Source organism: Lepisma saccharinum, unplaced genomic scaffold, assembly GCF_977018435.1.
Source record: "Lepisma saccharinum unplaced genomic scaffold, izLepSacc3.1 HAP1_SCAFFOLD_231, whole genome shotgun sequence".
Classification (NCBI taxonomy): Eukaryota; Metazoa; Arthropoda; class Insecta; order Zygentoma; family Lepismatidae; genus Lepisma; species Lepisma saccharinum.
In genome coordinates, this window is record NW_028143008.1 from 239,363 (window position 1) to 263,451 (window position 24,089).

Genomic DNA, 24,089 nt, shown 5'->3' on the forward strand with positions numbered 1-24,089 from the left:
TTCATCAAGAAAACATTATAATAAACATAATTATTTTTATCTATCTCACAATAAAACTCTATATCCAAAAAAAATTACAACATCAAAATAACACTAGAGTCGTTATTACACGTTGCATGCATTACGGAGGTCCTCTGTAGAGTTTCATGGAAGTTTGAGAAAAAAAAGAAACACGTGAAACTCTATAGAGGTGTGGTTATCTATAACCGCAGCCGTTAGAGAACCTTTTACTTTTTTGGTTGGGCACCACGCACCCTGGCGAGGTTATAGGGGCCAGGAATCCTAAAAAAACAACAATTATTATTATTTGTTTGTTTGCGTCACAATACGGAAATAATGAGAGGCGCGCGCGCGTGTGTGTGGCACATCGTTCCCCCGAGAGAGGTAGGTTTACAAAAGGTCACGATATATATATAAACATTGGCCCCCCCGGGACTTGGAAAATTACGATAAGGTGCACTCATCCTTGAAGGATGAGAGTGCATCTTTCACTCATCACTGCTTTTCTGCGTCGTGAAACATCGTCAGCGTAATAAATGAGGCGCGGAACGTGGAGAGAAAGTGAGTTTTTGAGGTTTTTGTGGTCGTTTGGTCAAGAAATCAGAATTGGCGTGGCATGCACATTTACTATCTACTGTGGTCACGAACGAGAAAGGAGACGTGGTGGATTTTGCAGGTGCCACAACTACGGCCATCGTCGAGATCAACATATAATAAATAAACATACATCATGGAACATATTGAAAGTTACGAATTGCAATCTTTCCCTCCGAACCGTCGCACGTTCGCAAATCTCAACGAAGTGAACCGGGAAATCGAATACGATGTGGACGTAGGCGACGGGTTCGTTCATCCTCACAGAGCGGGCCTTTACATTGAATTCGACGTGGTGAAAAAAGATAGCGGAGACGCATTCCCAGACGCAGCAAATTTGAAACTCGTAGATAACTTCGTGCCTTACCTGTTCTCGCAGGTCGAAGTCAGGAAACACAACACCGTCATCGACAGAATCGATTATCCAGGTATTACGTCAACAGCAGTAGGAACATTGAAATTATCCAAAACAGATGCAGCATACTATCAGGCGGGAAGATTCGAAGCATGGACGAAAATATCGACGAAAAGTCACACGGTGCTGTTTCCCATGCGTCTGCTTCCGAGTTTCTTCTCGGACTACAAGGAGATCATGTGGAAAGGAGGACTGAGAATCACATTTCGCAGAGTGGCCAACGACAAAGACGCACTGATGCGATACAGTAACTTGAACGCAGACGGTACGCCACTGCCCAACACTTTACCAGAAGCTGCCAAGTGCGTCATACAGAGCATGGAATTGAGAATGTCTGTGGTGGAATACGAAATGAATTATGCTCTCAAGTACAAAGCAGAGATCTTGAAAAATCCTCAGACACCGATTCACTTTCACGGTTACCAGTGCGTGCAGAAAATAGCGTCCGGAAGTCACCTGGATTTCGACGTCACGACGCAATTCAATAATATACAGTACGACATGCCAGATTTCGTCGTAGTGCTCTTTCAGACCGGGAGGGAAAACAATCAGGAAAAAGATTCCAGTAAATTTGACGACTGCAAGATCAAGAACGTTTATCTAAAGAACGGTAGGAACGAAGTTTTCCAGCGCGAGAATTACAACCTCGACATGACAAAAGATGATTTTCTCAAACTATACGAAGCGTACTCCGCTTACAAGCGGGTGACCGAGGGAAACGTGGACATGTACTACACACCCAGCGAATTCAAGACGCACAGACCCATGTTCATCATCAACACGACGAAGAGGAAGCAGGTGGTGGTCAACGATCGCACCAACATCAAGGTCGTCTGTGAGTTCCATGAAACTCTGCCCGCGGACACCGTGTGCAGCATCATCCTGAATGCAGACAAGTCCTTCATCTATGACGTGAAGAACGAGAGGGTGACGTAGCAGTTTTAACAGGTTGCACGACAAAAAAAAGCACAAGATAAGAAGTTTTTGCACTATATCACAACAATTTGCACTATAGCACAAGATAATCAGTTACAATAAAAAAAAATTCACTAGTTACAATGGAAATTTTGCACTATAATATGAGATAATCAGTTACAATAAGAATTTGCACTATAGCACGAAATAATGCTTTCTTGTTTCAGACGACACTGCTGCTGAACAACAAGCACACACACACTAGAAAAAAAGCATGCAACTTTATTTGTAACATCTTCATCAAGAAAAATAATAAACATATCTCACAATAAACTCTACATATCAAAAATAAAATACAACATCAAATAACTCTAGAGCCGTTAGTATACATGTTGCATGCATTTACGGAGGTTCTCTGTAGGGTTTCATGGTGCCAGGGAATACAAAAACAAATATATTTGTTTTGCTTGAGTTTACAACTCGCAATACAGAAAATGAGAGGTTGTGGGGTTTACAAAGATCACGATATGGAAACCTAAAAAATGTTCCCGAAATAAGAGGAAACATTAGGTTTACAAAGGTGACGAGGGAAGCAAAACAACATTAGGTTTACAAAGCTCACGATATAGAAACATTGACATGTTTAGAAAGTTACAACGCTGGAGCATGCGTACCTGAAAGTACGTTTTTGACACTCACTTTTCAGAGCCTTTTTTCCTCTCTTTTAGTTCGTTACTGCAATAAAACAGCCGCGAAACGTAGAGAAATAGTGAGTTCGTGCACTAAAATGACAGGTTTTTCAAGGGTCCAAGTTGAAGTTGGCCTCAAACGCATATTTTGGCTCTACTCAAGTGAATTCGTTGAATATGCAGAACAGTTCTCTCTAACCTTATTGAACATTGAAAAATAAAATTCAACAATTAATATTATTAATATAGTTAAATATTTGCCACTCTGAAATGGAGACGGAGAACACCTAGGCTATCATAACATTATTTTCAGCAGGATAATAATAACAATATGCTTATCAACGTATATATTAGGCCCAAGGGATTCTTATTTCACTATTTTATTTACTACACTCGTTTCTGAGAAGAAGTTGAAGCAGGTTCACACAAAAGAATACTTCCTGAAGACCAGTAGCTCTCCAGTCAGGGTGGCAGCCACCACCCTGAAACTTAAGGCGCAGCTGAAAGCTGCCCGGCGGGCGCTCAAAGCACCCGCCCCCACTCCTCCTCCTTCATCCCCTTCGCCGTCTGTGTCCTTACCCGAGGACATGATACAGGACGAAGCCGCGGATGAAGAATTTATCAAGGTGACAGGGCCTAGAAATAGAGTACGCCTTAAAAGGTAACTACACTACCTCCAGCTATGGCTTATTGTCTCCAATGGAACCTTAACGGTTTCCGTACACATCTCGAGGAACTGCAAATTCTAATATCTGAATTTGACCCTGCCATTATATGTCTCCAAGAGACACATTTTCGTCCAAATGAATCAGTGATTCTGAACGGATACACGCTTTACCGCACCGACAAGCTTCCTGAGGGTCGTCGTGCACACGGTGGTGTTGCAATCGGTGTTCGAGATAACATCCACTCAACGCCAATCTTTCTCACCACCCCCCTCCAAGCTGTCGCCGTGCGGATCCATCTACCACAGCCAATATCTGTGTGCTGTGTCTACATTACAAGGGAGGAGCGATTCTCTCTTGAGGACCTCCTTTGTATATTCGAACAATTTCCGTCTCCTGTAGTTCTTTTGGGCGATTTTAATTCGTACCATCGTTTGTGGGGCTCCGTTCGTACAGAGCCCCGGGGTCAAATTGTAGATCAATTCCGTGAGGCATCAGTTTTAACGTTGCTAAATGATGGGACTCCTACATATTTCAGTCCTTCCTCAGGCACATACTCTGCGTTGGACTTGTCCTTCTGCAGTCCCAGCCTTGCTCCTACCACATCTTGGAGCCTTCACCCTGATCTCTGTGGGAGTGATCACTTCCCACTCCTTCTAACTATCGAACATCTTCAGCAATCACGTGAACAACACCCTCACTGGCATCTCAGTCGGGCCGGGCCGACTGGGTTGCTTTCGAGCGTGCAGTGGACCTTGAAGTCGATCTAGCGTCGACTTTGCCAGCCATCTACGCCTTAGATATATTTGTGTCACGAGTGCATGATGCTGCACGCACCTCCATTCCACATCCCATTGGACCTGCGAGGCGACGCCCAGTCCCCTGGTGGACTGCGGAGATCGGTGCAGCCATCAAGGACCGCAATCATGCTCTCGATCGATTTAATAGGAACCACACTGCCGCAAACCTCGAGCAGTTCCGCATTAAACGTGCCCGTGCCCGTCAGCTCATTCGAGCCAGTAAGAAGGCGTGCTGGGTCCAATACGTGTCTTCTCTGACGAAGCAGGCTTCGTCGAAAGCCGTTTGGACCAAAGTACGTCGCATCCAGGGGAGTGCATCTACTCCTCTGAGCGCTCTGGAGCACGATGGGACGTTGTACACAGATTCCGGAGACATAGCTAATATCTTGGCCACGCAGGTTTCTGATGCATCTAGCTCTGTAAATTATGAACCACGTTTCCGCCGTGAGAAGAACCGTCAGGAACGACGCCCTCTAGGTTTTCGAAGTCATAACACCGAGCCATACAACTCTCCATTCACTGAACGGGAGTTCGATCAGGCACTTCGAGATTCTAAGAATACAGCTCCTGGAGTGGTCAAGATCCACTATGAGATGCTTCGTCATCTGCCCATTGGAGCAAGAAATTTCCTTTTGGCGGTATTCAACAGGCTTTGGTTGGAGGACTCTTTCCGCACTTCCTGGAAAGAAGCTATTATTGTTTCCATCCTGAAACCAGGTAAACAACGCACCGCAGCCTCGAGTTACAGGCCTATTGCCTTAACTAGCTGTGTGTGCAAGTTGATGGAACGCATGATCAACAAGCGCCTCACCTGGTTTTTGGAGGAAAACTGCTTGATAAGTTATTTTCAATGTGGTTTTCGCTCCAACCGTTCCACACTGGACCATCTGGTTCAGCTGGAAACACACATTCAGGATGCATTCCTCAACAAGGAACATTTAGTTGCAGTTTTCTTTGACCTCCAAAAAGCATATGACACAACGTGGCGTTTTGGCATCCTAAAGCAGCTCCATTCTTGGGGCGTGCGTGGCCATATGGCGTACTTTATTAAAAACTTTTTATCTGATCGTTTTTTCCGCGTACGTGTTGGGAACTCCTTTTCGGATCTTCACGAACAAGAGAACGGTGTCCCGCAGGGCAGCGTATTAAGTGTGACTCTGTTTGCCATATCAGTGAACAGTGTTATGGCGAGCATTGTTGCCCCTGTACATGGTCTTCTGTATGTAGACGACCTCACGATCTTTTGTCGCTCACGGAATCTCGCGTCAGCTTCTCGTCAACTCCAACTGACGATAAACCGTTTGGTTGAGTGGTCCTCCCAAACAGATTTCACCTTCTCATCCGAGAAATCCGTGTGTGTTCACTTTTGTCGTCAGCGTACATGTCATTTCGATCCTGACCTGTACATGGGGAAATCTCCCCTGTGCTTCGTGAATGAGGTCCGCTTCCTGGGCCTCATTTTCGATAAGAAATTAACATGGCTACTTCACCTTCGCCAGTTAATGTTCTCTTGTCTTCGAGTTCTCAACCTTTTAAGTGTTTTATCTTATACTTCCTGGGGTGCTGATAGGACGGTACTGCTTCGATTGTATCGTGCACTCATCAGGTCGAAGCTTGATTATGGATGTGTTGTGTATTCTTCTGCCCGCCCATCTAGACTTCGCATCCTAGACACCGTCCACCATGCTGGTATACGTGTGTGCTCTGGTGCTTTTCGGACCAGCCCTATCGCCAGTTTGTACGTAGAGGCATCTGAGCCGTCGCTGTCTCTGCGAAGACAGCGGCTGGTATTGAACTACTTCCTCCATCTTCGCTCGATGCCTTCACATCCCTCATTTCACACCATCTCAGACGTGAATAGGCTGGCAAGGTATCGGCTCCGCCCTAGTGCCACAAGACCATTTGGTGTTCGTGCAGACGAGATCCTGTCAGCACTTGTAGTTGACAGTGATGTTCCTGGCGTCTCTCCACTCATTCCGCCTCTCCCTACCTGGGAGTTTCCTGCACCTTCTATCGATTTTTGCCTGACTGCCCTTCCAAAGGCAGAAACACCAATGGTTGTATACCAGCAACGGTTTTTAGAACTTCGTGCGAAGCACCCCAATTTTAATGTGTTTTACACGGATGGGTCCAAGACAGTCGAATCAGTTGGTTGCGCCTTCGTCCTAGACTCTCAAAGTTCCAGTTTCTCGCTACATCCTGCCTGTTCCATCTTTACGGCAGAGTTGTACGCCATTCTAAAGGCACTGGACTTTGCAGACGTGAATGGTCTGAAGAAAGTCCTTGTGTGCTGCGATTCGACCAGCGTGTTGCAGACTCTGGATTCGCCGTATTCCCGGCATCCGGTTGCGCAACGCATATTCAGACGGTTTGTCTCCTTATCTTCCAGCACAGATGTACACTTCTGTTGGGTCCCTAGCCACGTGGATATCCAGGGGAACGAAACAGCTGATGCTGCCGCCAAGTCTGCTGATGCAGATGGCGACGTTCTCGTCCACCTTTTGCCAGCTAGCGACCTGCAGAATGTGTTCCGTTGTCGCCTTCTTGACACTTGGCAGACCGAGTGGGATGTGGAAACGGGGAACAAGCTTCACTCTGTTAAGCCCAATATAGGTGCTTGGCGTTACTCGTCTCGTCCCTCTCGGCGAGAAGACGTTATTCTTACCCGCCTGCGTATAGGACACAGCCGTCTCACGCATGGTCACCTACTGCAAGGGCTGGACCCTCCGTTGTGTCGTGCTTGTAATGTTATTTTAAGCATCCGACACATTCTCGTTGAATGTGTCGATCTTGCTTACCTCCGGCAGACTTTTAACCTTTCCGGCTGTTTGTCATCCCTCTTGGGTGATGACAGCAGTATTTTATCACATGTTTTTAGTTTTTTGCGAAGAGCTGGACTCTTCCACCGTCTGTAAGGAGGTTTTTAGTTTGTTCTGACTTTTTAATGTGTCGTGTTTGTCTCGTGCAGGTCTCTTTACAACCTTGCACTTTTAGTTTTTCCCAAGGGGCTATCTACACCCCTTTTTTTAAAATCTCAGTCAGAATTTTAGATAAGAGGACATTTCCCCGTATACACAGAAGGGTGCGAAATGGCCTTAAGTGCCGACGCACCCATAAATTTTAACTCAATCAATCAATCAATCAATCAACTACACTCGTTTCTAACCTGTCCACATTGGAAAACAAAAACACAAGTACGAGACACTAACTTAGGACGGGACACACAAAACTCTGCAGGAATATGGCAGGGCGCATCTTGAAACTTCAGTAGCTATTTGTCATGGTACTCTCTCTCTCTCTCTCTCTCTCTCTCTCTCTCTACCCCTCCTTAAATTCGATTAAAAAAAGGAAAGGCACAAATATTGCGGTTCTTGAAAAAGAAGCGCGTATGCCTTCAGATAGAGAGAAGAAAAAATAAATAAATCAACTCATGCATAATATTCATGTACGTACGTGTGTTTAAAGCTTGGTAGCAATGTGACAAGAAAGAGTACTTTTTTTTTACTCTTCAAGGAAGTTTTTTCAACTTTTTGCGGGGTGGCCCAACAGAAGTGGACGAAATAGCTTATTCATACAAACTGGAAGCTTGCTTTCCCCCCAACAATTGAAAACACATTATTTCCAGTGAAATATCGACTCAACTACCTTTCTAAGATGCTAGAATGGCTACCACGGGCTTGGTGACTGAACACTAAAAACCACCGAGCGACTTACTTCACAGCAGTGTCACTTAGTTTCAACAAGAACAGTTCAAGGTTTCCAGGGTGCACTACAAGGTTCGGCATTTTTTTTAAAGCAAGCAGATGAACTCGCTTTAAAATATGTAAAGCTGTGTCGGTTGCAGTTATTCTCTGGTAATTATGCCTTGCCGATGGCGATGTGGTAGCGTTGTCGTCTTGTAATCAAAAGGTGCCAGGTTTAATAACTGTCGGAAGCACATGGTGGTTCGAACTCCGTTCTCATTCTCTGGTAATTATATTCTTGTGTCAAGTACATCCCTCTCTAGGAACTTTTAACATATATACTGCTTGTTAAATAACATTGTATTTCTGAACCTTTCATCCTCATAGTCATGATTGATCCAAGAGAAAAATATATTGTGCTGACATGGGAAACATGCAATAAAAATGCGTGATCAATGGTCAAGGTCAAAAGCTAGCGGAAAAAGGAAACAGTGAGAGTGATACACGCAAGCTTCCAGCCGTGTGATTTGCACAGCATTAGACACAAAATTGATTGGATTGATCTTGCTCATAGATAGGGTGAGAGATGGAAGGCTTATGTTGCTAAACCTTCGGGTTTAACCCTCGGATGCATGTGTGGGGTCATTTTGACCCCACTGTCTGTTTATTTCCTGGTATTATAATAAAATCTGAACAAATAATTCTGATTTTCTGTGACATCTTACAATGCTACTTCAACTATAGGAACATGTATATATAAATTTCTTACAATTTATTTTAAATTATATTTTTAACGTTTTTTTAACAATACCCCTCCTTTCCATGTGTGGGGTCATTTTGACCCCAGCCTGAAAACAGCAGGAAAACATTCATAAAGGGAAATTGATCCTACATATTATGATCAATTATGGCCCAACTAAACTAAATCATCTCAAGGTCAACCACCCACCCTGCCATGACTCACTGCAAAGTGCACATGCGCATATGTATTTGGCGCGGAATGAGGCCAACTGAGAGAAGTTGGGATGTTCCTGTTCGTGAGCTTTTTCTCAACAAATTCTCCAACTTGAAGTACAAAGAAACTTTTGGAGTAAATCGTTTCAAAGACATCAGAAGACTGCTCTGATCTGATGACAAACATACTGGCGCTGCACGTCTGGAGACTGATCACATGGCTGTATTTCGATATATCTGACACTTTTTATCAAAAACTGTCGCAGAATCATGGTACCCGGCGCCATTCTTACGATTGAACAATTAGTGCCTTTCCGTGGGAGATGCAAGTTCGTGCAATACATACCAAGTAAACCGGCCAAATACGGCATCAAGATCTTCTGGTTGTGCGATGCTGATAACTTTTACGCCAAAGACGGTCTAATCTACTTGGTACGACAGCCAGGAGAGCCAGTTCAAAAGATCCTCGTCAGCAACGTCGTGAAGAAACTGTGCTACACACTGCGGAACTCTGGAAGAAATATCACAACTGACCAATTATTCACAAGTCATGACTTGGCTAACGCTCTCCTGTTACAAAATGTAACCATTGTTGGAACAGTAAAGAAAAACAGACGTGAAATCCCACCTGCACTTACCAATATCAAGACAGCCTTGCACCTCACAATTCGCCTTCCATGAAAATGAGACCCTGGTAAGTTACGTGACGAAGAAAAACAAGAATGTAATTCTACTCAGCACCATGCATCATGACATACACATTGATGATGATGATTCTAAGAAGAAACCAGAAATCATAAAGTTTTACAACCAAACAAAGAGTAGAGAGGACGCCATAGACAAACTGGTTCAAACATACACCTGCAGAAGACAGACACGTCGATGGCCAATGGCCCTCTTTTATAATGTAATCAATGTAGGCGTTCTCAATGCGTACACATGCTACTTGTCACAGCATTCTGATTACAATTCAGGCGTCAGTCACAGACGCTGTATGTTCTTTATCAAGTTGGCGAATGAGTTGATTCTCCTCACATGCAGGGGAGGTGCCAAAGCTTGAACCTGAAGAAACCAGTAACCGAGTCAATGAAACTTTGCGGCGTAGTAAGGCAGGCACAGAGACTGGAGGATAGATCTTCAAAGAAAAGAGTAAGATGCCAGATTTGCACAAGACAAGAGGACAGAAAGACGACAGAACGTTGCAGAAGATGTGCGAAACCTGTGTGCAAGGTCCACAGGAGTGTGATTGGGGTGTGCTCAGAATGCGAGTGAGGTGTATTTAATTGCCATGAGAAGCCGGCACTTTCTTCTTTTTATTCCTTATATATATATTTTTTAAATTTATTTGTTCTAGAAAAAATAATATTAAGTGCTGTATTGTGTTATCTCTAAAATACTGTTTCTCAGGTCAACTGAAGTTCTGATAATTGCGAGCGAAGTATAACTACCATTAATATGTAGAACAGTGAATTGTCAATACATTGTTATTATTTGGGGGGCTTAAATAATAATAATAAAAGATTAATTGTTTCCTATGTTATATTCAGAGAAATTATTGATCAATAAACCATATTAGTTGAACTATTTACTCTGTTGTACTTATTTTAATGCATAATTGAATTGGGGTCAAATTGACCCCACATATGTAAAGTTGTAAAAAAAAAGTGACATGCATCCGAGGGTTAAGAAGGCAAGTGAATTAGTTGGTTCATACCGTGCTAGGAACTGGGATCCTCGAAACTTCATGCTGCAAGCCTCGCCCTCTACAAGTTTTTTCCCGACAAAACCTCGCTCTCGTTATGCTTTTTACAGATAACATCAAAAGCCGTAACATGCGATTTTCTGGCCCTTCTATTCACAACACGGACACTCATGTTTCTCTTTACATCGCAATAATGAGGATAGTCAGTACCATATGGAGTTTGGTGAGTCTTAGAGCTCCAGGAAAAATAAACTCCTGTAGGATTTTCCGTGTAGCAGTGAGACACGCTAGCACAGTAAATTGAACTGCACATAATTTAGATTTTATTGAACAGCAAGCAGAAGCCGTGTTGGGAGCAGTTTGAAGACTGGAACGGGCTATGCAAGGACACTTATTATAATGTTAACATGGTAACATTATCGTATGAGGGAAACGGATTCCTTCAAATTTCCTTCAAATTTACAGGAGAAAGTACTTACGGAAATCATTTTCTTTAGCGTTGTGGAAGTTTCAGAATGTAGATTTGATCCAGTGTTGTTTTCTGCGAAAATCTCTGTCCGACACGCTGTTTCTGCTCCCGCCATTTGCTTTCTGCACGAGAGTGCAATGTTCCGTGTGTTAAGATGATGCAACCCCTAGCCAGTGTTTCAGCCTCACCGTGTTTTCACTAGAACATGACGTGTCGAGTATTCTTTTTTTTTAACTATGCTTGCCTAACCTAACTTAACCTAACCTAACCTTACGGAAAATGTTTTTTGGGGCTAACGTGAATGGTTTTTGGGGCTAACGTGAATGGTTTTTGGGGCTAACGCCAATGGTTTGTGGGGCTAACGTCAATGGTTTGTGAGGCTAACGTGAATGGTTTGCGACGTATTAGCATAATTTCAAATCCGGGCACGAAAGTAGATATTTTCCGGTGAACGAGGTTGCAACACTGCATAAATCGACAAGACACTCTCAGAACGCCCCCTAAACCAGTACGCTATCACGACCATAATGTGTTACAGATTCGAAACAACAAGTAACAGTAAGTACTCGTAAATTTAAGAAATAATCATTGATATGTATTATTTCACTTTTGGAAATGTTCCACATTCGAAATTAACACGTTAGCAATGTAAAGAAGTCCAAAATATATGATTCGTAGGTGTTTCCCTCATACGATAATAGTACCGTTAACATTTCAGTATAATGTTTCGAGAATTGCTTTTCGATACTGTTCGGTACTTAATTTAATCAATTGTTAGACAAAACACAAAATTTTGAAATGTATGTATGTATGTATGTATATATATATTTCTTAATACTTGTTACATTTAACATACCTTTAAGAGAGAGGGAGAGAGAGAGAGAGAGAGGTTTTTATAATAATATAAAATTAGTGTCCCGTTGCTGCGTAATGAAAGGGGGTGGGTCGAAAGGGAGCGGCATCTGCCGCCACTGCCCAGGGCGGCAAAATGACATGTAACAGCTTTATGAAAACACTCCTGGCATATAGATGTTTTGATGCCTGATGAGAAGAAATGGACATACACACATACTCAGATGGTTCCGACACAAAATGTTAGTGCATGGAAACAGACCGGTCAATTGGTTAAAAATGTTCCGATTTCACCTTCCGGTTAAAATGACAGCCTTAAACAGTGGCGACGATTTAGAAGATAGTTGCTCCTTATATTTTTGTCTCCACACTACCACTATGGACTCTTAATGCTAAGCTTTTTCTACCAAGATAAAGTAAACTTTCCTTGCACACACCCCCCTCCCATTTTGGAACCCAATTGTCACCACTGCCTTAAACATACAATATCTATACCCCATTAAAAAATGGTGTTCAGCCCCTCCGAATGGAATTCCTGGATACGTGCCTGTCTTGATGTCAGAAAAACCCTCCCGCGGTTGTAAACACAAGAGGGTGGAAAAGAGCCCAGTGGACCTGCTGGATTCTGGCCCTGAATGCTGACAGGAAAGAGATTGGTATATATCCCATTCTCATTGACCGACGGTCTGTCCGTTTCGTTTCATCCTTCCTTAATTTGGTCACACTCTAAATGCAAGTATGCGGGGCGGTACACCTTCAAATTTGTCTCTGTCAGCTTGAACACAATAGAATCTCGAATGTACTCTTTCCAGAAATAGTTTATGACGGGAAATCGGTAGAAACTTGTTTCACAAATAAAATAAATATGTCGCTGTTCGGTGTCGGTCTGTCAGAGAATTTGGATTGGTAACCTAACAAACAAAAAAGTGGGAAATGCAAACCCCCATTAGCTGCCCCCGTGACGGAGTGGTTAGCACATCGCGATACGACGTCAGGGGTCCCGGGGTCGAATTCCGGTCTGAGCATGGGTGTTTGTGAGTGTCCATTCACCAATTTCATCATATCGCCACTCATCCTGATCTTCGCAATTAGCCAAAAGTGGCAGAAAATCGAAGTAAAATCAATCAAATCAATCAAGCAAGCAAAGCCACCATTACTAGCCTCGCCGATGGCCCAGTGGTAGTGTCGCCGCTTGTAATCAAGGGTTCCCGGTTTCGGATCCCAGCGGAGGCACACAGTGGTTCTGATCCCACTTAAACTGTAGGTGCAGTCCCGATTAATCTTCCTGTGCATAAATTGAACTTGCAACGCCAACTCAATCAAGTAAACCCCCATTAAAATTAGCCACGATTATTATTTTTTCTTATATATATATATATATATATATATATATATATGGTAATTCCGGGAGAGATGGACCGGAGGGTGAGATGAACCAGCTCGTTATTTCTGAAACTGGCCGCTAGATTGCAACGGTAGCAGTGTTGCCTAGTAATGGCGGATGTTAGTGACATTCTGAGCTGTTTGTTTCGTCGTTGAGCAATTATTGTAGTGAAGATACCTTCTCAATTGAAATCAGGTAGGTCAAAGTTTTTTCATTATTTACACGCAATGGTATTGCACGCGTTGTCTGATAATGTTTTTGAACCAGTGTCTCACAGAAAGTGAAAATGAGGTTAGTGAATTGTTTTCCGGTGTCCTAGCGCTGCTTACACCAACAGAACCAACATGGCTGCCTGGTCCATCTCTGCCAGACATTCGGTAGAGTTGGACCACGTTGCCACGGGAGATATGGACCATTTCGTGTGTGATTAAAAAGTCAGTTTTCGGCAAATTATTGATAACTTTATATTTTTGAGACTGTTAATTCGGCAATCCAATCGATATAAGGTGGTTTTTTTTAGTAATATAATCTGTCTATTTGGGGTGCCTCCCGTGCGGATGTATATCTCTGTGTGTGCGTATGTGTTTGATAATGTGTGTGTGCGTGTTATTTTATTGTAGCTTTCTGTATATTGTATGTTCAGAAAACACACTGACACATACATAAAACAAAGTAAGATTATTCTTAATATACACGAATACTAATAGCGTTTCTCTTTGTTTCAGAAACATGCCATCCACCTACAAAAGGAAGCTGGATTCTACTAGAGGACACTGGCGTGGAAATGATTTGGTGAAGGCCACTGATGCAATCAATACATAAGCGCATGGCGATCAACGAGGCTGCAAGGTATTTTAATATTCCCAAAATCACTCTTAAAAGGAGATTAAAAACAAAGGATGTTTCTACGGGTCGTCTCGGTCCATCGTCCATATTCGGGGAAGAAAACGAACGGAAAATAGTGCTTGACATCAAGAAATTACAAGCGCATTGCTTTACACCATCACGAGATTCTGTTCGATCTATGGCTTTCCACCAATTGAACATCAAACATAATTTTGATTTGGAGAGTCAAAAAGCTGGCTATGATTGTTTGAAATCGTTCTTAGCTCGAAATTCTGACTTATCAATACGAAAATCAGAAAGTATCCCTGACAATAGGGCTCTTGGGATGAACAAAGAGTTTGTTTCAAAATAGTTTGACTTGTTAGAAAATATTTTAATTGAACATGAGCTCATCAATAAGCCCGGGCACATCTTCAACGTAGATGTGACTGGCCTATAATGAAACAACAAATCAGGAAATGTTATTGCTAGTAAAGGATAAAAAAAAATGTTAGTACCCTTACATCTAGTGAAAGGGAAGAGACGATATCTTTGGTTGCTTGTTTCAGTGCAGAAGGCAAGTACATTCCTCGTTATTGCATCTTAAAGGTGAAAAACCGAAAACAAGAATTTTGTGACGGTATGCTTCCTCATTCAGAAATAGCCATGAATGATAAATCTGCGTAGATTAACTCCGATTGATTTTACACTACTATAGGGGTTACTTGACTCCACTTTAAAAAACATGCCTGATATAGGACAAAAATCGCCCAAAATCTGATGGTAAAAATGCTTAAAAAACAAGGTAAAGTTTCTGTCCTTTTTTTCTTCACTTTCTAGAGTACATGACCCCCACTTTCAAAAACATGCCTGATATAGGCCCAAAACTGCTTAAATTATCAAATTGCAAAAAATATAATTTTATAACAAAATTGCTGAAAATGTCAAAATTGTGAAACTACCCATTGTATAAGACCCGGTAATTTGCCGGGGTAATGAAAAATAATTACAACTCTAATACATCATTAAATCCAAGTATATCTCCAATTGAACTATTTTGTTTTAGAAATAGTCTAAATGGCGATCTAATTACAAATATATCATCTCTCTTATGTTTTTTTTAATTTTAATATTATTTGAGCTAAACGGAGATTGCGAATTGATATATTTTTCAAGAGTTTTCACATTGTAATCACCTGGTGGAACTATTAACTTTTTTATTTCCCCATCTTCTTCATATTGTAATATAGTTTCGGGTATAGTAGCTGACGGCATTATTTATGTAAAATTATTTAATTAGAATCACTACCGGAATAACTTATTTCAAATTCAATATTGATTTCTTTTTTGCAGGAGCCACACTCACACTTACATCCATTAGTTACATTTTCACAGTCAACGAAATCTATCCGATAATAATGCGTGTTGGTGTTAAAGATATAACTAACTATATTATGCTTACAATCACAACAAGGATATTCTCGTCCTTCATATTTTATTGAATGTTTCTCAATTTCTGAGATGATCTCACTTTCAAATGTTGCTAGGTCTGACGGATTTAAAACAATTATACTCCCTACATTAGTTATATTGTCTTCATCAATATATTCATATCCACCAGTAATTTTATAAGCGATATTATTTTTTTAAAAGATATTATCTGTTAGTTCTAATACAATAGTATTTGATGTCATCGTGTATTTACGTGTATAAAAATAAACAAATTCAATGTCATGCTTTGTCTGCTTATCAAAGAGTTCATTTTTTCCTTTATATATAATTTTATATTTATTATCAACAAGTTCTTGCATCAATTCATTAAAGTTTTGCTATAACAATCTATTAAAAATAACCTGTATTTGTTATCTAATGTTACGCGTGCTTTTAGACCACGCATTGTATTTACAATTTCTCCATTAGTAATTTCATACTGTTTACCTATTTCTAAATCATTCATCTTGATATACTCCAATGACATATTAAGCATATATTTCACTGCTTCAGCGTCTAGGTAATTGTGTGTCATTTATAAGAAAAATATTATATGATCTTCAGATTATTACAATATATCATAAACAAATTAAAGGAATGGTATGACTCTCCATTTGATATTGACTTATCTGATCTGGATATTACTTTTGAAGAAACTAGTTGACAGATACAAAGCAGTCTCGCCTAGTAACCATATGGAATAGTGTCTATAATATTATCTTGTTCTTGTAAGATAACCCATTTATCGTATTCCAATTTAAATTTCTTTTGAATTGTTTTGTTAACCAATGTGTGCGTTTTTCTACTCTTTGTAATTTGATTATATTCTAAAGTAATATCATCAATTTCGTTTCTTAAAATTCTTATCATTTCGTTCATGTTTAGTTTTTGAGAGTTTGCGTAGTTTAAAGTAAATCCTTTGATTTTACAAACGACTTTACCTTTAGCTGTTGTATATGCATAGCTCTTTGGTCCTGTAGATATAAATTCTATTATATGATCTCCTTTAACTCATCGGTTCATTCTCCAAGAGTAGGGGCAAAAAGACAGTTCTGCAACAGAAAGTGGTGCTTTTTTTGCAGCCTTAACGGAAAATATATTAAGGCAAACATGAAAGTGGTGCGCTCAAGGTTGCCAACCTACTGGGCTCTCGCCATAGCCTTTTACGATGGGGGTTCACCAACATCAAGAGTAGTACAGTGTGCCCGGTTCTGCAACATTAAGTGAGCCGCAGTGTTGCCAACCCACCCCAAGAAAATTTTACCATGTGATATTTCACAGGCGAAACTAACCTACCAATAGGAGTTGGCAACACTGACTAGTTGCTTCTTAGCGTCTTGGAAAACGTCTTAAGACAAATATCTTAATCTTTAAGAAAGTCGACTTCCGGTTTGTCTATTCCGGCCTGTCAAGAACATTTTTCTTGAGACAAATATCTTAAGACGTTTTCCAAGACATTGGTTTTCTTTGCTCCTAATTGAGCTAGGATGACGATTTTAGGTTTGTTGGATAGGATTCGACGAGAATTATTCGACTGGCAAATATAATCGATTCTACCTCCCTTTCTATTTTTTTTCTAGCATACTGATCTATTGCGTGCTAACCAAACCTCTTGGGAGGCAGGGGGGCTCTTGTAACGCCAGGTATGTATGTAATGTGATTTGTGAGGTGGCCAAAATTTTAACCTTACCGCTAGAAAATGTTTCTGTAAAATAACCATGCCTATGAACCTGTTTGGCTTCAGGAAGCAAGTTATGGAAGTGCCCGTCCAGCCCACGCAGTCGTCGAGCTTCAACGAACTCCTGCCTTACATGCTATCTAAACTTAACGGTCTGTTAATTAAACACTTGAATATCATCCTGACCCAGTACGACGAGGATGTGGGCAAAACCTTGTATGTATTCAACAAAAATTTGAATTATTACCAGTTCCCCATCTCCAGCAAACTTAAGTTCGACATGAACCCCGAGAACGAAGGGGAGGCCAAGGTTTCCTCCGGCAAGAACATCTATCGCATCAAGCACGATAGGATGGATACGACTACAACGTACGATGTGTCTGCTGGCGATCGCCTGTACGTGGAGCTCTTGGACGACTACGACAAACTCATCCCTCTTTTCATCGAGGTTATATAAGGGGGGCCAGATCAGTCAGTCACAGTCTGCGAGAGCAGCTTGAAGAGTGCGGACGTCCTGTCGCAGTGTTCCTCGTAGATTTGCCCTTACATGGTGATATTTTCTGTTTGATTTTTTTAAAAATTGTATACACAATGCAGTGTAGTTGAGTTTTTGTGAGACTGATTGAAGAGTAGTTATTTTTTCTTGTAGTGCTTTTTTTGGGGGGTATCTATTTGTGCAACACTCAGTACCTAATTGTGCAATACTCTGTACCTAATTGTACTGCACTTTATACCTAATTGTACAACATTTTGTACCTAATTGTACAACAGTACGTGTGGATTCGACATCTAAAAAAAAACATACATCAGCATATCTACATATATAAATAAACACCCCCCAAAAAATATGCGTCCTACGTAGATTCGTATTACATGTAATAAAAATATTTCCAGTGCTCATTATGCACGACATAGTCGTACCTGTGTGCCTGGCAAGCATTTAACAGCAACCAAATTGTGTCCTAAGTGTAACAAACACTTTACAATTGCACATGTCAAAAAGCATATGCCTAATTGCAACAGTACTTGAGACCCTGTGCTGCGACCTTCGACCTCGGTCAAAAGGAAGGTTGAAGCAGATTTTTTTAACATATTACCATCTGCCAAACGCGTCAAGTCGGCAACAAAAGCAAGCCGGTTTGCTTTTGATCAATATTAGAGGATTTTGATTTTACATGAGATAGCTTATGCGATGTACGTAGCTTCCTAGAGAGTGTGCGACCAAAGATAATTTCTATCTTAAGTGATGTACTGGCTTTAAACTCTACTAAATTTTATGCATCGCTGGGATGCCAATACAAAAAAAACATCTGATGAGAAATACAGCTTTCACCATAATACCAAGGCAAAAATATTGCACTTGGCAGATGTTGCCAACCTCGAGAGTATCTACGACAAATTCTTGGAGGAGCTTGTTGCCAAACAGGAAGAACATCAGGCTGAAGGCTCGGGTGGTTCGTTGTGTGGTACTCCGCATAAGCTTAAATTGAGTCTTAACAAGCTTGTTCCACTGTCTGGGTCTAGTTATGTTCCACTGCCGGCAATAATTGCAGTGAAGAAAGCTGTTCTAAACATCCAGAATAGCGATTCAAAATGTTTTCTTTGGTCGGTGCTGGCAGCGCTGAATCGTATCCACCGGAAAGATCAACCGCATCGTGTTACCCACTACATACCCTACGAATCAAAATTAGAAAATGCGATGGCTGGGATTAACTACCCAGTTCAGTTGTCGGACATAAACAAATTCGAGACCCGTGTACACAACTTACTAAACCTGCAACTAGCTATCAATGTTTACGGCCTTACTAAGAACACAAATATTGTATACCCTATTCGAGTAAGCAACATGGAAGGTGAAGCTGTACAAGAAATCAATTTGTTACTTATCAATAACGAGACTTGCCATCATTACACGCTTATTCGCTCTTTCTCCCGGTTAGTTTCAGGTCAAGAAAGCAAGCATGATGATTGTATAGATGTCTGTCGCAGGTGTTTGTCCACGTTCGATAATAAAAAACCACAAGATTTCCAACACATTCAAGGTCTCGACTTTACTGCCCAGAAGCTTGCACACCACATGCGCTATTGCCTGGGGTTGCAGTCTTACCCGAGCCTGGTACCGTGGAGCAATTTCGGGCGCATAGTGCTATGGGAGAGCACCCTGCTATTATCATTTCAGATTTAGAGGCCTTCCTTGAACCGCTGTCCACCTGTAAACACAACCCAGAAGTTTCTTCTACCATGCCTTGTCAAATTCACAAGGTCTCCAGTTTTGCCTATGTTGTGGTGCGACGAAATCAAATAAATGCCCCTGAGCCATATGTATATCGCGGTCCCGATGTTGGCAAACATTTTCTGGAGAGGATGATTGTAGAAATGAACGAGATACGAGAAGTATTGTTAGATCCTATAGCTATGTGAGAGTTAACTCCCGAAGAAAAGCGTAAACACGAAGAGGCTACACACTGTCCAGTTTGTAACGAAAAATTTATTGATAGTAGGAAAAAAAAAGAAGTTCGACACCACGATCACTTCACCGGAAGCTATATTGATTCTTGGTGTAACGGGTGCAACCTGAAGGCTAAGGACTCGCGCTTCGTCCCCGTATTCTTCCATAACGGCTCCGGGTACGATTTTCACCACCTTATTAGCCATCTCGGATACGACGATGCGCGCATTAATATTGTTGCACAAAATGAGGAGCGCTACATTGCCATCTCTAAATGGGTGCAAGGCATAGAACTTCGGTTTCTCGATTCTCTGAGGTTTCTCCAGGCAGGCCTCGATGCTCTTGCTGGGATGCTCAACAACAATCAACTAATTATTACCTCAGCCAATTTCCCGAACTTGGATGCTAGTCTCTTCAGGTGTAAGGGGGTCTATCCCTACGAGTATGTTAGCGACCCTTCCAAGTTCGAGGAGGAGTCGTTGCCTCCCCAGGCTAAGTTTTACAGCCGGCTGCGAGGTTCGGGCATCAGCGATGAAGAATATCAGCATGCTCAGTCCATGTGGCTCAAGCTGGGTTGTCGAAATTTTGAAGAATACCACGATGCCTACTTAAAACTCGATGTAACACTCCTCGCAGACGTCTTTCAAGCGTTTCGCGCAAATGCAATGCAAATCCAGAAGCTGGACCCTGCATACTTCTACGGTCTCCCCGGGCTGGCATGGTCGGCCATGCTTCTTCTAACAAAAGTCAAGCTCGAGCTTATTTCCAATGTGGACATGATGCTTTTTGTAGAAAAGCTTGTTCGGGGTGGCATGGTCCAGGTGTCACAATGGTACGCTCACGCCAACAACCAACACATGTCGACCGGGTACGACTCTTCTCAACCATCCAGCTACATCATGTACACGGATGCTAATAATCTTTACGGGCACTCCATGGTGCAAAAACCTCCATTTGGAGGATTTGAGTGGGCTAATCCTTCTAAATTCGACGTAGAAGGTTTCGACGACTCGGAACGAGGCTTCTTTGTCGAGGTGGACCTCGAGTTTTCCGAGAAGCTGCAGGATGTGTTCTGCGACCTCCCACCAGCATCGGAATTCAAGTGTCCACCTGCGTCGAAGCAGAAAAAACTCATCATGGATTTCGAACCCAAAAAGCGTTACGGGTTTCACTGTCGAAATCTTCAGTGGTTGATGCAACGAGGGGCCACGATTACAGCAATTCACCGAGTCCTCACTTTCAACAATTCAAATTGGTTGAAGCCATACATCGACCTCGTACTGCTGCTACCTCGGAACTTGATCGCAAATTTTTTAAGAACATGAATAATATAATATTTGGTAAAACAATGGAAAACACGCGAAATCGTGAAGACATAAGGTTGCTTACTAGCGTCGACCGTTGTCGCAAACTTGTTGCAAGCCCACTGTTTAAATCTCGAACAATCTACAACGAACAGCTTGCTTTGGTACACATGAATCGTGGTGAGGTACAGTGTTAGAGTTAACCAAGCTGCAAATGTTCGAGATATATTATGATATACTACGCTTGCACTATGGTAACAACATCAATCTTCTCTACACAGATACGGACAGTCTGGTATATCACGCCCACACTGCTAACGCATATAAAGATATCGCTACGATTCCAGCTCTTGTTAACTTGTTCGACACGTCGAGCTATCCCCAACCAAATCGATATGGAATTCTGGCTCGAAACAAAAAAGTACCTGGCAAACTAAAGGATGAAAAAGATGGGGATATTATATTAGAGTTTGCTGGTCTTCGTACCAAAGCATATGCAATTCAAACTGAGAGTTCTGTGACCAAAAAAGCTAAAGGCATAGGCAAGCAGGTGGTTCAGAGAAAACTCAAGTTTGAAGACTACGTCGAGTGCCTCGAAACCAAAAAGCCGATTCTGCGAAAAGAGTATCGCATCCAGAGTGTTAAACATATACTTACAAGCAACGCCGTCAGGAAAATTGCTCTGGATGCACGAGACGACAAGAGATGTGTTCTCGACTGTGGGAATCATACCCTGCCGTGGGGCCACTATCGCCTGAAAACAGGTAAAACTTGCTCTGTGTGCTCAAAATAATAAAAAAGAAATTTGCTCTCGAATGCAAAAACGAGGGGGTGAAGGTGGGATATTTTTTCAAAATATCAATTTCACAGTTTTTTTTGTTGTAATACATACTATATATTCAATCAACAGAATTTTTTGTTGACCTTCACAAAATAATACAAAAGTTAACAATGTCTGCAAATATATAGTATGTATATTTTTTTAACGGAACTAACTCTCGCCGTGTCCTACGGGACAAAAATTTGGGGCGTGTGCAGGGCCAAAAGGGGAAGTTCCTTTGCGCGCTCAAGCATGGCTTTTTTTTATTTCTTGTTATTTCCTATGCATATTTAAAACTGCTCTGTCACTCGCTCGTTCCTGACATCATACACACAAGTTTTCTCTGCAATAAGAATGACGCTGCATAGAGTATCGGCAGGCAAGGCGTCGTGGAACTCACAGACAATCTTGATGTTGGTGCGATCGTTAACAACGACCTGCTTTCTCTTCCATGTGTTAATAACGAACATGGGTCTGCGAGCTATGAACTCATTGGGGTTGTAGTACACGTCCACGTGCCGGAGGTCACCCTGTTGTAAGCTGTGTATGCTTCGAACAGTTTCAGGTAGTCGTCGTTTGCAATGTTCAGGTTGTAATTCTCACGCGGGAATATCTCGTTCCTGCCATTTTTGAGGTAGATGTTTTTGATCTTGCAATTGTCGAACTGGCTCGAATCTTTTTCTTGGTTGTTGTCCTCCCCCGTCTGGAAGAGCACGACCACAAATTCTGGCATATCGTACCGGATGCTGTTAAACTGTGTGGTCACGTCAAATTCAAAATGGTTGCCGGAACCAAGTTTCTGCACGCACTGGGAACCATAAAATTGAATGGGTACTTGGGGATTCTTCAAAATGTCTGCTTTGTACTTGAGAGCGTAGTTAGTTTCGTATTCCACTACGGGCATGCGCAACTCCATGGACTGGATGATGCACTTGGCAGGATCAGGTAGTGTATTGGGAATTGCTGAACTGTCTGCACTCAAGGTGATGTAACGCATCAGCGCATTGTTGTCGTTTGCGCTTCTGCGAAAAGTGACGCGCAAACCACCCTTCCACATAATCTCTGTGTAGTCGGAGAAGAAGCCAGGAAGCAGGCGAATGGGAAACAGTACTGTGTGACTTTGAGTTTTGATTTTTGTACCTGCTTCGAATCCCCCTGCCTGGTAGTATGCTGCATCGGTCTTGGAGAGTTTCAGTGTTCCCACAGCTGTAGAGGTAATCCCGGGGTAGTCAACCCTATCGATGACGGTGCCATGCTTTCTAACTTCCACCTGCGAGAATAAGTACGGCACAAAATTATCTACGAGTCTTAAATTTGCATTGGCAAGGAATGCTTCGCCGTTGTCTCTCTTCAAAACATCAAACTTGATATACAAATCAGCTCTGTGAGGGTGAATGAATCCATCCCCGACGTCCACGTCGTATTCTATCTCTCGATTCGCTTCGTTGAGGTTGGCAAACGTGCTACGATTGGGAGGGAAGGACTGCAACTCGTAACTTTCCATTTGCTCCATGATGGTTATTTATTATATGTTAATCTCCATGACGGCAGTGGTCGTGGCTCCTACAAAATCAATCACCTCTTCCTTCTCGTTGGTAAATAATTGGCTCCATGAACTCAGAGTTTGGTTTGAACGTAGCGATAACACCTGTTTGCTTGTGACTCCCTGGGATGCCGTCCGATGATTTGGTGATCATACCTTCTGCCACATTGCAATGAATGTTCAGAGTCTCGATGGCTAGAAATTTAGGGATGTTAGCACCGATGTGCTTGATGCCAGGTTCGAGCTTTGTATTGTTCTCGAATCCCAAAAGCTCTCCGATGGTACCCAGGTCTACGGTTTCCGTGGCAGACACCAGTTCCACCCTGTGAGTTACAGAATTTTGCGACAGCAATACACTTCTTGGCAATTGAGCCTGCAAGGTAGACAGGTTGTACTGGCCAGGGGTGATGCTGATTTTTTCGCTGCCAATTTTGATGGTATTGTTGTGTACCGTCACGTTAGGTATCAGGTACATGCTGTAGAATGCACGAAGAGCAATAGATTTAGGATAGATGATATCGTCATGCAATGTGAGTTTCAGAAGCGAAGTCTCGCTTGTGAGATGGAATACTCCCATAGTGTTTTAGGTGCCACAATGCTTTCTGGAAAACCTCGATCGTTGGGTTATTTAATTGCGAGATGAAGACAAGCATGGTAACGCAGAGATGGCCACAGTTCACATAGCCGAAACCCTGGATGCGTTCGTCTCTGTAGTAGAGGTTGACAACACCGAGATACTTTACCAACCCAGCAGGTGGCGTGCCTCCGAATGAATCGAGAACAAATGCTTTGTTGTTGTTGTTGGCTTTGAGGTAGCATATCCAATGTGTACCTGGATTTTCGTAACTCTCCAGGTT